Source organism: Lontra canadensis, unplaced genomic scaffold (genome assembly GCF_010015895.1).
Source record: "Lontra canadensis isolate GAN:19392208 unplaced genomic scaffold, GSC_riverotter_1.0 scaffold60, whole genome shotgun sequence".
Lineage (NCBI taxonomy): Eukaryota > Metazoa > Chordata > Mammalia > Carnivora > Mustelidae > Lontra > Lontra canadensis.
The window spans coordinates 12309504-12323839 of NW_022631054.1; the positions used below are offsets into that span (position 1 = coordinate 12309504).

At 42.9% G+C, this 14336-nt stretch overlaps 1 protein-coding gene across 1 annotated transcript in view; it reads right to left on the bottom strand.

The window, feature by feature from the left end:
- The window catches only part of PIK3R3 (phosphoinositide-3-kinase regulatory subunit 3), a 134881-nt gene extending 132190 nt beyond the window's left edge, over nucleotides 1-2691 (bottom strand). The window contains exon 1 of the mRNA XM_032877662.1: nucleotides 2546-2691. The gene's annotated coding sequence lies outside the window, so the exon portion shown is untranslated. The remainder of the gene's footprint in view (nucleotides 1-2545) is intronic.
- Between the last annotated feature and the right edge of the window lie 11645 nt (nucleotides 2692-14336).

Below are 14336 nucleotides of genomic sequence, written 5' to 3' on the forward strand. Positions count from 1 at the left end.
GGGTTTTAAAGTATGCTCACTTCCTGTGGTCATTATTTCAATAGTTTGGAACAATTTGCAGTTCGTGCCTCTGTTCTGGAATGTACAATAATTACTCTATAATTCCACAGGTCTCAAATCTGAACTGTCTTACTTGTTTTCTTGTTACAGGGCAAAATCAGTGCAGTTCCTGTTTTGGACATTTTGGTTTAAAAAAAAAAGCTTCTGTGAACAATAAAATTGCAAGCATCCTTTAGAAATATTTTATAAAATCAATATGTTAAAACAAGGCCTCCTGCATCTTCCCTGGATACATTTGTAGGGCCATGATCTTTGAAGTCTGGGGAAATGATGCAACCTCTGGGACTTAAGATCACCATTTGAATAAGAAAAGTACAAGTATAGGGCGCCTGGGTGGCTCAGTGGGTTAAGCCGCTGCCTTCGGCTCAGGTCATGATCTCAGGGTCCTGGGATCGAGTCCCGCATCGGGCTCTCTGCTCAGCGGGGAGCCTGCTTCCCTCTCTCTCTCTCTGCCTGCCTCTCTGTCTACTTGTGATTTCTCTCTGTCAAATAAATAAATAAAATCTTTAAAAAAAAAAAAAGAAAAGTACAAGTATAGAACATGAAAGGCCTGGTCATTTATATCTTCAGCTCTGAGAATTTGAAAAATGATACACTCACAGTGACATTTTTTTAATTCAAGAGTAGGGACTACCTTGTGTTCTGCTCATCTTGTCCTTCTTGCAAAGGAAGCACTCAGTGAAAATCACTATTATTCCCTTTGGATCCTGTTTCTCCCCCTCTTAGTACCAATGTGTGAAATTCCTTGTTTGTTTAAGCAGGCTCCAACTAGATACTGTTACTCGCAACCCAAGAATCCTAACTAAGGCCACTACATTTACCCTCTGAACTACTGCCCAATTTTCTCACTCTTTCCCCAAAGGGCCCGTAGTAGTGCCTGAGAGGGCTTCCTCAAGAACCCTGTGTGGGCTACAAACAGGCAAACAGCTTTTTTCACAGGTTCTCCCTGCAGTGGTAAATTATTTTGATCAGTCACTGTGACTTTCCTCTCCCTCTTTCAGGCTATACATTATACCACCCATTAGCTATTTTGAGTTTAATGGGCAGCTCCAAATCCTAAAACAGCATTTTATCTCATTCTTGCATCTTCTAGCACCACACTCAACCTCATATTAGAGTTTATGGGCCTTCCCTCCCATCTGATTTGGGAGTCCTCCAAAATAGGAAGGGTGTTCAAATGCTAGGCAGCCAAAAATGTCAAATATTCTGTATAACCCCATTAATCAGGACTTGAAACATCTCCTTTGGAGGATGTTCTGGTCCTCTCCCTTGGGAAACTTAGAGCATTTTCTCTGGGGACAACCCCCATACACATACGCTTGGCTTGGGTCCTGCCAATCACTCCTCTTCCCAACTCCACATTCACAGTTAGGGTAGTAATGATTTGCCCTGGACCATACAGTCAAATGTCACCATAAGCATGGTATCTAAGGCTTCCTGCTAGACCTGTCTCAGAGCCTGACTCTCAGAGGCCCATGAGTATATGAGTGAAGAGAAATCACCAGCATGCTCACAGACCTACAGCACCCAATTACAAGAAGCAACCAGCCTAGCACTGGGAAACATGAGCCCCTGAGGTGTAGTCTAGTACCTGACACACCTAGTCTGTCTCAGAACTTACCTGTGACTTCCCTCTTTTGATCCAGGAAAGCTTTTTTTAATAGTGTTGCTCCTCACTATTGGACAAAATAATTTGGCACCCCTGGAAGCAAAGTTAACAAAAAATATAAACTTTTCCTCTTCTTTATTTTTCTAACATAGTCCCTACTCTGATACCCTCAAAAATATTATCAGGGCAGGTGGACAATAGCTAGGACAAGCCTGAACTAAGTAGATCATCAAGGTTACCAAGGCCATGAACTCCAGAAAGGGGTCAAGGGAGTGAGGGAATTGACTTCCTTCTGAATTTTTTTTTTTTAAGATTTTATTCATTTTCCAGAGAGAGAGAGAGAGAGAGCAAGCGAGTACACACAAGCAGGCAGAGAGGCAGGCAGAGGCAGCGAGAGAAGCAGGTTCCCTGCTGAGCAAGGAACCTGATGCGGGACTCGATTCCAGGACCCTGGGATCATGACCTGAGCTGAAGGCAGCGGCTTAACCCACTGAGCCACCCAGGTGTCCCCTTCCTTCTGAATTTTAAGCTAATTTCTGAATTGGTGTTCTGGGTCTGTCTTGATAATACCAAGTTAGGAAACAAAAAATGTTTCCATTGTAATCCTAGGAGAGTTGTTCATACCCATAAACATTATAAATATTTCTAGTTTCCTATATTTGATAGGGTGGGACTAGTTATTAACAACAGATACCTTCTCATGACCTGTGTTTAGCCCCTGTGTAATTACATGTCATCACCTTTCATTGAGATCGAATAAAAATACTCAAGTTGTGAAATCTCCCACCTGGTCTAGTATCACCATTATATTGGTGTGACTTTTTTAGCTATAAATGACAGAAAACAAACTTAAGCCAAATAAAAGGGTGGTCTTACTTGACACACAGCTAAGTAGAGGTGCTCAAACAGTGTTAGCTGGAACCAGATTCATTCTCAGTTCTCCTTCCCTCTGAGGTTTCCCCAGGTGGTGACAGGATAGTCTCCAGCACCTGCAGGCTACATTCTACCTGCTTAGCAACTCCATCCAGCAGAATGCAAGTTTCTCCACACAAGTGCAGAAAAATTCTGGGGGTTGAGTCTTATTGGCCTAGCTTGGGTCACATGATCACCCCTGCACCAATCACTGAGTCCAGTGAGATGGAATGTCCTAATTGTACAAGCCTAGGTCATGTGGCACCCTTGGAAGCAGAGTATGGGGTCAGCTGCACCCAAGCTACATAGATTGAGATTCAGAAACAATCTGGGCAGACAAGAAACACTTTCACTACTCTTGAAGAGCCACTGTTCATGCTTTTCAAGGTTTGGGAGAATTTACATATGAATGTATACATATGTGTATATATAATGACTATATAAATATTATATATAAATGAATAAATAAAACACTTCCCTGATAAATTCACATGACCAATCATTTTGTCCAGTAAACCCTGAACAGGAACAGGGGTCCCGAAACCCCCATCCCTTCATATTGTTAAATCTACTCAGGGCAGATAAAATCCACCCTGTTTATGTCCTCTGCAGTCTAGGGATTTATAATACCTGCTCTAACATCCAATGCTGGAAACAACCGACTCCATAGGAAGTGGCTAAGCCATCCTGTATAAGGAACACAGTGTGCTGGACTATTTCGGACTGTCTATTCAGAGCCAGGAAATCCACACAATCCCAGATCCTACCTGTTTTGTTTTTTTTTTTTCTTCTCTATCACAAAAGGGAATCAATGGGATGTGAAACTCAGAGATGGTGCAGTTAACCAGTAGGTCTTCAAAGTGAGCTAAAAAATCACACATCTCAGACAATATAGACTTCCTGCACTGTTTTCTAAAGGGCGTGGGTTTCCAGCTTCAAGCTTATGTTGCTCATCCTAAGCCCAGTCACTCCTCATTCTTAGAGAAAACTATTCCTTGTTTTGGTCCTTCCATGACACCTTCTCTTTCCACTTCTGAATTTGGAGAATCCTCTAAATTAAAGCTTTAAGGTAGAAGACTCAAAGTGGAAACAGAGAGGGTGGGAATTTTTAGCTCTTCATTGCCTTGATTTTCCTGTGGCTTCTACTTCTGGATGAGGTGAAAACATCCCGAAGCTCTGTCCCTGCAGACTTCTGGTAAATACTCTAGCCTACACTTGATCCCTACCAATGTGCCTACCTCTCCTGAATACCACCAGGGTCGACATATAACTACAGATTTTTCACCTCTTCCCTCATCTCCACAAAACATGTAGTCTCACAATCAGGACTAAAAACTGCATCTGACCCACTGAATTTCTGTCATAGGAGGTGACTTGTGTGCTTGCTTCTTGTAAATTCACCATTAAGCAACATTTGGGATTTAATGACTTTCTTGGCTGGCCTTCCTCCTAGGATTCTGTCTCCATAAGACAAAAATGGGACCTTCTGGGAGGCCTGGCCAGGGCCTCCTCTTGTGAGCATTGAAAATAGCTCAAAATCCAGGCCCATCTTCACTTCCTCTTTCCCTGATGTTTTTCAGCTTTAGGGATGCTAGAGCCAGGATTTCTTCTTGGCCAGGAGCTCTCTGACGCCCAACTTCCTCCAGTGTTCTGCTTTTTAGAGCCTCAGAAGTGTCCATCTTCATACCTCTTTCTCTAGACCTATAGGGCCATCATTAGCACTTTCAACTGTCCCATTTAGTCCTCAGGTACAGTTGTCATTGGAGTCTTTGCTGGATAGCTACAATCACGTCAGCTGATTCAGTTTCCCTTACTCCAAGACTTGAGCTGCCTCCCCTCCTCCTTTTCTCACGTTACTTTCAACAGTTGGCACAATCTAAAAGACCACTTTGGATCTGGCAGCTGAAATTTTCCCTAAAGCCCCTTTCCCATGGGGGACCTGATTCATACTGCTTGGATCTTCAGCTCCTATTTCCTCCGCCTTCTATAAAAGCATATCTAGCCCCAATTCAAAAGCAGGTATCTTTTCTCATACTCTCTGATGGAGCAGAGAGAAAAAAATCTGAGCAAACCTGTGGTTATAAATCCTGCAGGGGGTGCCTGGATGGCTCATTAAGTTAAGTGTCTGACTCTTGATTTTGGCTGCAGTCATGATCTCAGGGTTGTGAGATCAAGCTCCATGTCAAGCCCTACATCCAGCCTTTCATTGAGCCCTGCGTTGGGCTCCATGCTTGGCATGGAACCTGCTTAAGATCCTCTCTCTCTTTCCCCCTCTGCCCCTCCTCTCTCTCTCTCTCTCCTTCTCAAATAAGTAGATAGATAGATAGTAGATATTAAACCCCCTGAACTACTAATTTGGTCAGAACATCCAACACTCAGCCAACTGACACGGAAGGCTTGACAACCTTGAAAACTTCCTTTGTCGCTCAGAGGTTCTGCTATCACTTCTCCACATCTGGTATCCACAACTCACAGCATCTCAGCAGAGCACTCCACAAAGAACATACTTTCCTCATGCCAGGGACGGTCTTCCTCAAAAATACTCCCAACTTTTGGATCCTCATAAATCTCTATATTAACTGAAGGGCCTTTCCTTTCACCTGCTCCAGTCCCTAGGCCAATAATTCTGGTGGCAGCTGGGGCTCTTTTCATACATGAGAACTTCTAACCATATCCAAGACAGAAACTCTGTTCCCTGTTATTTCCAAGACCCCAGGCTAGTTAACATCTTTAGCAAACTTGAGTAGGGCTGTGTTCTCACCCCTTCCAAAGACCTTGCTGGGCCCTCTTCATCTGCCTAAGACCCAAAAGAAGTTTGCACAGCTTCTTCAGTTTCAGGTTTTTCACAGTTCCTTTGAATCTCACAATTCATAGAGGCTTCTAGAAGTCTTTTATCTACCTCCATGTGCAATTTTCAAATGTTATCTTGGTCACTGCCCTAAACAGTTTAGTTGGCTTTATTTCTAGCAGTAGTGATAAGTCCATGGTACAGATATAAACTTCAGGAAGATATAAAGATACACAGATACAGATATACAGATAGCCTGTAGAAATCCCAGCTAGAACCCCCCAAACATAACCCACATGTCCTCAGGCTCATTTGCCTGTATGAAACAAGGTTATATTATTTAATAACCTTTTTGTACCAAGTTGTTCTAGCATAAGCCCCCATTTGCCTACTTATAAGGAATTAACCCCACCTCAAAATGTCTCTCAGTTATTTCTCAGAGTCTCTTCCAGGGCCTCTTGAGTCCAAAGGCTGGTCATCTTGCCATGATATTTTCAGCTTTGGTGGCAGATGATTCCCAGGAGCTGGCAGCTCCTCGGCGTTTACTGTGTCTCCAGGGGTAGCCACAAGCAGCAACCCATTCTGGCCTCCAGGAGAGAAGACACACTGTGTCCTGGCTGTTCCCACCTTTAGGGTGGTTTCCTAAGATCTGAATCATTCAGCCTTACTCTCCCTGATGCCTCATTAGAATTGGATGTGGCAGTCGAGGAGGAAGGAAGAATGAGGGATACCTGTGCTCCCCTCCAACCCACTCCTCACAGAGAGCGTACTATCACTACTTTGCAATTACTCCGTCACAGGCCTGTTTTTCTCTCCGGACCACAAACTTCTTGTTTACCACAGTACAGGCCTTACATTAGGTTCATTGATGGAATAGAACACTATGGTAGCCATATATGCAGCGTACTGTGAGGCCACAGAGGAAGAAACAATTAACATTCCCTGGAAAGGATGCAAAAAGCAGTACTTAAGGCCTGGTCTTGAAGAATAAAGAAGGGTTCACCAAGAAGATGAGGAAAAGTAAGAGTAGAAGCTAAGGTGCTCTAAGCCAACATACAGCATATCAAACAAGACAGAAGTTTTTGGGTTTTTTTTTTTTTTTCCCATCATATCACAGGCCAGAGGTAAGCCAGTAGTCCAGATCAGGTAGAAGGCTCTATGCATTTGCCCTCAGCTTAAACTCAGGGAAATCCTATTATTCAAAGGAAGGAAAGAATAGTAACAGCCACACATGCTGGCTTGAGGGGACAGACAATGGAAATGTCAGGAAAAGAACAGCTTATTTAGAGAACAGAAAAGTTCAGAATGTCTGGAGAGTAGAGTGTGAGGGGCAGACCAGTGGGAGATGAGGAGGCCCAGTGGAAGCTTGATTGTAAAGGTCCCCTATCTACTTCCGGCCTCATCTTCTTACCCATCTCCCTACACCCACTCACACCTTTGCACCATCAGCTTTGGCCTTCCTCCTGTCAGGATCAGAGAGGCCTCAGGGCCCTCTCTGTAGAATATTCTTTATCCCAGATCTTCATTATAAGTTCTCGTCATTCAAGTCTCAGCTCAAAAGTTGCCTCCTCAAAGTTGCCCTCCATGATGATGCTAGCCAAAGTAGTCCCCTTGAATCAACTTTTATTCCAGCACTTATTTTCATTTACTACTAGGACTTAGCACAGCCTGAAATAATGTGGCTTACATTTTTTTTTTTTTAATTGACTGTACCTCCAGTTAGAAAGTAAATTCTAGGAGCGCCTGGGTGGCTCAGAAGGTGAAGTGTCTGACTTCAGCTCAGGTCATGATACCAGCATCCTGGGATCGAGACCCATGTTGGGCTCTCTACTCAGCAGGGAGCCTCCTTCTGCCTTTGCCAGCTGCTCTCCCTGCTTGTGCTCAGTCTCTCACGCTCAATCTCTCTCTTTCAAATAAATACAATTTTTTTTAAAAGAAAGAAAGTAAACTATGAAGTTAGATGTTCAGATGTATGTTTTGTATTTCTGTATAACTAATACCTAGAACACTGCTCCATAAATGTTTATCAAATGCACTTAGTTTCATTCCTTTGTTCTTTTTAATAGTGACCTAGAGAAGTTACAAGATTTGCTTGAAGCCATGAGTGCTTCAGTGTTCTCTAAGCACCTTCACATGTCTGAGTCATCAACTCTGCCACCCTCTAAATTTGTTACAATATCTCCACCAAAATGTTAGTTTTAGGTTTTAAATATTTCACAATCTTGGATGTGTTAAGCATGCCAGAACACTTACTGGACATATAGTCATTCCAAAAGAATTCATCTTCAGGAATTTTATTTAAAGTGTGTGATTAGACAGTATGGTATTAGCAAAATTAGCATTGACACATAGATTGGTGGAACAGAATAGTGATCCCAGAAATAGTCCCACACATAAAAGCTCATTGATTTTTTACAAAAGTGCAAAGGCAATTCAATGAAGAAAGGATAGTCTTTTCAATAAATGGTGCTAGAACAATTAAATGTCCACATTAAAAAAAAAAAGAACCCCAAATATACTTCATACCTTATATGAAAATTAACTCAAAGTGGATCATAGACCTAAATGTAAAACCTAAAACTGTAAGGTTTCTAGAAGAAAACATAAGAAAAAATCTTCGTGACCTTGGGTTAGGCAAAGACTTCTCAGAAATGACATACAAGTACAATCTATAGGGGTGCCTGGGCGGCTCTTGAATTCAGCTCAGATCATGATCCAAGGGTCCTGGGATCGAGCCCCACATCCAGCTCTCTACTCAATGAGGAACCTGCTTCTCACTCTCCCTCTGACTGCCGTTTCCCCTACTTGTACATTCTCTCTCTCTGTCAAATGGATAAATCAAATATTTTTTAAAAATTAAAAAAATTAAAAAGTTTAATCCATAAAATTAAAAAATTGGTAAACTGGACTTCCTAAAATTAAAAGGTTCTGCTTGCAAAAGACACTGTTAAGAGAATAAAAGAAAAGCTATGGGGGCACCTGGGTGGCTCAGTCATTAAGTATCTGTCTTCGGCTCAGGTCATGATCCCAAGGTCCATCAAGCTCCCTGCTCAGCGGGAAGCCTGCTTCTCCCTCTCCCACACTCTCTGCTTCTGTTCCCTCTCTCACTCTCTAATAAATAAAATATTAAAAAAAAAAAAAAGAAAAGAAAGAAAGAAAGAAAAGCTATGGACTGAGAGAAAATATTGGCCAATCACTTATCCAACAAAGGTCTTGTATCTAGAGTACATAAAGAACTTAGTAATAAGAAGACAAACCACTTCATTAAAAAAATGGGCCAAAAATATGAACACTTCACCAAAGAAGAGATACAGGTAGCACATAAAATGATGCTCAACACCATTAATGATTAGAGAACCAAATTAAAACTACACGGAGACACCACCACACACCTATCAGATTGGCAAACCAACAAACAAAACCTAACGATACTGAGTGCTGGTAAGAACCTGGAGAAATGAAACTCTCAACCATGGCCAGTAGGAATTTAAAATGATACAGTCACCTTGAAAAAATTAAACATACAATTACCATATGATCCATAAATTACACTCATGGGTGTTTACGGAAGAAAAATGAAGACATATGTTGCCACAAAAACCACACACATGATCCCGGGGTCCTGGGATTGAGCCCCACATTGGGCTTCTTGCTCAGTGGGGAGCCTGCTTCTCCCCATCCCACTCCCCCAGCTTGTATTCCCTCTCTTGCTGTGTCTCTCTCTGTCAAATAAGTAAATAAAATCTTAAAAAAAAAAAAAACCCACACAAATGAAATCAGCTTCATCCATGATCACAAAAAACTGGAAACCATGCAAATATCTTTTAACTGGTGAATGGACACATTGTGGTATATCCATATAACTGAATACTTCTCAACAATAAAAAGGAATAAATTACTGATACACTCAACAATATGAATGAAGGTCAGATGCATTATGCTGAATAAAAGAAGCCAAGAAAGGTGAGTGGCCATATGATTCCATTTATATCAGAAAAATACAAAATTATAGGAACAGAAAATAATGACTACCATGAACTGGGAGAGAAGGAGGTGTTGACTATAAAAGGGTAGTGTGAGAGACACTTTTTTTTTTTAAGATTTTATTTATTTATTTGACAGAGATCACAAGTAGGCAGAGAGGCAGGCAGAGAGAGAGGGAGGAGGAAGCAGGCTCCCTGCTGAGCAGAGAGCCCGATGTGGGGCCCTGGGATCATGACCAAAGGCAGAGGCTTTAACCCACTGAGCCACCCAGGTGCCCCAAGGGACACTTTTTTTGAACAATACAACTGTTCTGTATCTTGGGATCTTGTTCGGAGGTGTTAGCGGGGGAACGCAGCTAGTAGCACGCCCTTGACCGAAGATCTGTCCTCTATTGGGGGAAGGTCGCCCTCCTTGACAGAGTTCTGGCAGCTTCAGGAGGGACACACATGGAGCTGTGAGGGAGGAAGGGGATACCCGCCTAGTCAACCAGATCGGCCGTGTCAACCCTAGTGATGAATGCAGAGACAGATGTCGCAGCCAGATTGCCCTCACATCCAAGAACTGTTCTGTATCTTAATTGTGGTGGTGGTTAAATGGCTGTACAATTGTTTTAACCAGTGATTCTTAACTGGGAGCAATTCTGGTCCTTAGGAGACATTTGGCAATGTCTAGATACGGTTTTACTTATCACAACTCAAAGGGAGAGTGGATGCTATTGGCATCTTTGGGCAGAGGCCAGGGATGCGGCTAAACATTCTGCAGCAGGACAGCCCCTACAGCTAAGAATTATCTGGCCCCAAATGTCAATAGTGCCAAGGCTGAGAAACCCTGGTCGAAGCCAGAGGTCAGAAAGTATAGCCCAAGGGCTAAATTCAGCCTACCACCTGTCTTTGTACAACCCACAGGCTAAGAATAGTTTTGAGATTTTTTAATGATTGGGGGAAAAATCAAAAGAATAGTTCATGAAAATTATATAAATCCAAATTTCAGTGTCCATAAATAAAGTCATGCTCATTTATTTATGTATTATCTGCAGACGTTCCAGCATTCCAAAAGTAAAGTTGAGTATTTATGACAGAGACTATGTATCCACAAAGCATAAAATATTTACTACCTAGCTCTTTATGGTTAAGTTTTTTAACCATCTAAACCATTCTAATCATCTAAACCAAAAAAAGGTATATATACATGTATATACATATACATACATAAAATTTTTAAGTGAATTTAAAAATGTGAAATTATAAGATGCCTACACTGATTTAGTATGAGCTGTGTGCCAACACTCATTTCTGTAAATGTGCATGTCCTTTCTGGTTTTTCTGATAGAAGGTAAATAGTAAATAACAGGAATTTATCACTGATTGGGTTCTGATGTGATATTTTCCCATTTAAAAAAAAAAATCATATGCAACATCTCTGACCATGAAGAATCTCATTCAGTTTCCTGGACACAGAGACAGTTCTCCAGAGAAGACATCTGTGATGAAGCAGCTAATACCCCGTGCACTTGTCATCAGATCAGTAACGGGGTCTGACTGGGTCTCTCTGACCGTGACTGCTCCTGGACTGAATGGGGCATTTATCACACTGTCTCGGGCAAACCAGCTGACCATCATGCACATGGGCCCAAGAGCCTGTGAATTAGCTCCTGTCCATTAGCCCCTGTCTAAACACTCTGGCCCTAGTACCGTAGTCACGTTATCAGTCCCCTCCAGACCCTGGAAGCGTGATCAGGCATGAGCTCCCTGTCTCCTACCATCCCTCATCTCCACTTGGACAAACTGTCAGTTAATTAGCTAATGTGGGTAAAAATGCTCGTAGCTGAAAAAATGCGCAGCTGGGCTATTATGATAATCATCTGCTGGCTCCCCTCCCTCCAATTCCCTCTACCCCAAAGTCAGCCCACAGGACTCCTTGCTGTCTGCGGATGAGAAAACTAGAGGAGGTCATTGAATGGTCACCCATGTTTAAGGCCAGAGGCCCCCTAGCCTCCTGATGCTATGCCAGCTGGTATTATAAATCCTGAAGCCCATGGTCTGGATTGACTTTCCTTATTTAAAGGAATTGGCAGGGTGCCTGGGTGGCTCAGTCAGTTAAGCATCTGCCTTTGGCTCAGGTCATGATCTTAGGATCCTGGGATTGAGTCCCACATCATAGGGCTCTCTGCTCAGCGGGGAACCTGCTTCTCCCTCTCCCTCTGCCTGTTGCTCTGTGCTCTCTCTCTCTCCCTGCCAAATAAATAAAAAATATATATATATATTTTTTAAGATTTCATTTATTTAGGGGTGCCTAGGTGGCTCAGTCGTTAAGCGTCTGCCTTTGGCTCAGGTCATGATCCCAGGATCCTAGAATCAAGCCCCACATCAGGCTCTCTGCTCAGCAGGAAGCCTGCTTCTCCCTCTCCCACTCTCCTTGCTTGTGTTTGTTCTCTCACTGTGTCTCTATCAAATAAATAAATAAAAATCTTTAAAGGAAAAAAAAGATAAAATTTTTAAAAATTTTTCATTTATTTAGTTGAACAAGACAGAGACAGAGAGAGAGAACAGCAATAGAGAGGAGAGGGAGAAGCAAGCTTCCTGCTGAGCAGGGAGCCCAATCCCAATGGGACTTGATCCCAGTACCCTGGGATCATGACCTGAGCCAAAGGCTGATGCTTAACCAACTGAACTACCCAGCCGCCGTAAATAAAATCTTAAAAAAAAAAAAAAAAAAAGCACCATGGCAGATCTAGGATTCGCCCAAATTATCAATTTTGGATGATGTTTGATTTCTTTCTTCGGCTAGATGGATCATTTAGAAAGTCAAAACAGCCTTTTGAAAAGATTATGTGGGAATCATAGCATTATCTGCTCCAAGTTTACAGAGCTTTAAGCCTGACATTCCTAGGGCCAAAACTCAATTCTCCACCTCTCAATTCAAGCTGCTTTGAGAAATCCCTGTTCAGAAAGTTGATCCCTGAAGGACAGGATGTCGGCTACAGTGCCCCAAGTTGCTGAAGTTTCGTGCAGTTATCAAATGCCAAAACAGGAAGGTGCCCAGGGGCAGACGTGTTACTCCTATCCATCTCCCCTTTCTCAAAGGTCTTTCTGTGAGATGGGACTGAAAATAGCTGACCTCAATTGCCCAAAGCCCAATTTCAGAAGAATTAACAGCACAATTTCACTGTAGCCATATTTGGTCAATTCCTGTATGTTCCCTGATGATGCTTAGAGATCAGTTAGACTATCTTGTTTCTCTCTGCCTATCATCCTTCTCCATCTCCTTTCCTAAAGTCCCATCAGTTCTCATCAGGGCAGCTGTTATGGCCTCTTCCCTGGGTCCCCGCTACCATCCCGTGCCCCTGCTCACTCCCAGCTCTCCTCATCCACAGCCAGACAGATCATCCCAAAACACAATTGTGACCAATATCACCCACTGCCTAAAAATATTTAATGGCTATCATTAGCAGAGTAAGTCTGAACTCCCTAACCAGGCAATCAAGTCCCTTCAAAATTTTGTCCCCACTCCAACACACTCTGCTTGTACCATACCAGGCCATTCCCCCTTCCCCACCTGTGACTTGGACATGCCAGGCTCTGTGCCCATGCTCACACCTTTTCCTTCCTTCTGGAATGCCCTTTCTACCTCATCTGCATCCATGAAAAACCTTTCTTCAAGAGTCAGCCCCGGGAGTGCCTGGGTGGCTCAGGGGGTTAAGCCTCTGCCTTCAGCTCAGGTCATGATCTCAGGGTCCTGGGATCCAGCCTGGCATTGGACTCTCTGCTCAGCAGGGAGCCTGCTTCCCACCCCCACCCCCACTCCTGCCTGCTTCTCTGCCTACTGGTGATTTCTCTCTCTGTCAAATAAATAAATAAAAATCTTAAAAAAAAAAAAAAAAAGTCAGCCCAAATGCTACCTCCTCCAGGAAGCCTTCTAAGAGCTCACCTCTGAACTGCCAGAGCCCTTTATTATTCTCTTGGGCCTGCTTTGCTTTCTATGGTGGCTATTAATGTACAGATGCACTTTCCCCCACGGGACAATAGGCATATTAAAAAAAAGCCCTATAACCTAGTGTAGCATATAGTAGGTGTTGGTAATCATGAGTGACAGATGAACAAACTGCAGTAGAAGATCATAGGCTAATAGGCTAACAAGAGCATAAGAGCGTGAATCAGAGGAAAGGAACTGGTTTGGAAGGAGAAGCACAAGTCACCAAAAAAAAAAAAAAAAAAAGGCCAACAAGGTTGAAGACTGAGCTGACATCTTAATAACAATAGCTTGCAAAGCCCGGGAATTGTGCTAAGCATTATCCCATTTACTCATCACAACCACTCTAAAATAGATACTATTATCATTGACATTTTTCAGATGAGAAACTGAGGCTCCGAGAGGGTGAATTCATCATTTCAGCCACTGGCCTCCTTATTGGTCTTTAAATATATCCCACATACTCCCAGTTCTTTTTTTTTTTTTTTTTTTAAGATTTTTATTTATTTGACAGAGATCACAAGTAGGCAGAGAGGCAGAAAGAGAGAGAGGAGGAAGCAGGCTGTCTGCCAAGCAGAGAGCCCATTGTGGGGCTCGATTTCAGGACCCCCCATATCATGACCTGAGCTGAAGGCAGAGGCTTAACCCCCTGAGCCACCCAGGCACTCCCGGGGCTGACTCTTGAAGAAAGGTTTTAACCCCACTGAGCCACCCAGGTGCCCCTCATACTCCCACTTCTGAGTCTTCACACTTGCTCTACCCTCTGCCTGAAGCATTCTTCCCCCAGTACAGGCAGAGCTTGCTTCCTCCCTTCTTGTGGGTCTCTATTTAAATATCACTTTACCAATGACTTCTCTTCTGGCCACCCTATATAAAATGGCAAATAATCCCCCAGTCAGGGCCAAAGCCCAGATTTAAAACCAATTCTGACTCCAAAGCCAGATGACAAAGTTATAGTCATGGGGTGGGGCGGGGGGCGGGGGTGTCAAAGGGACTAGAAATGCTCATCACTGA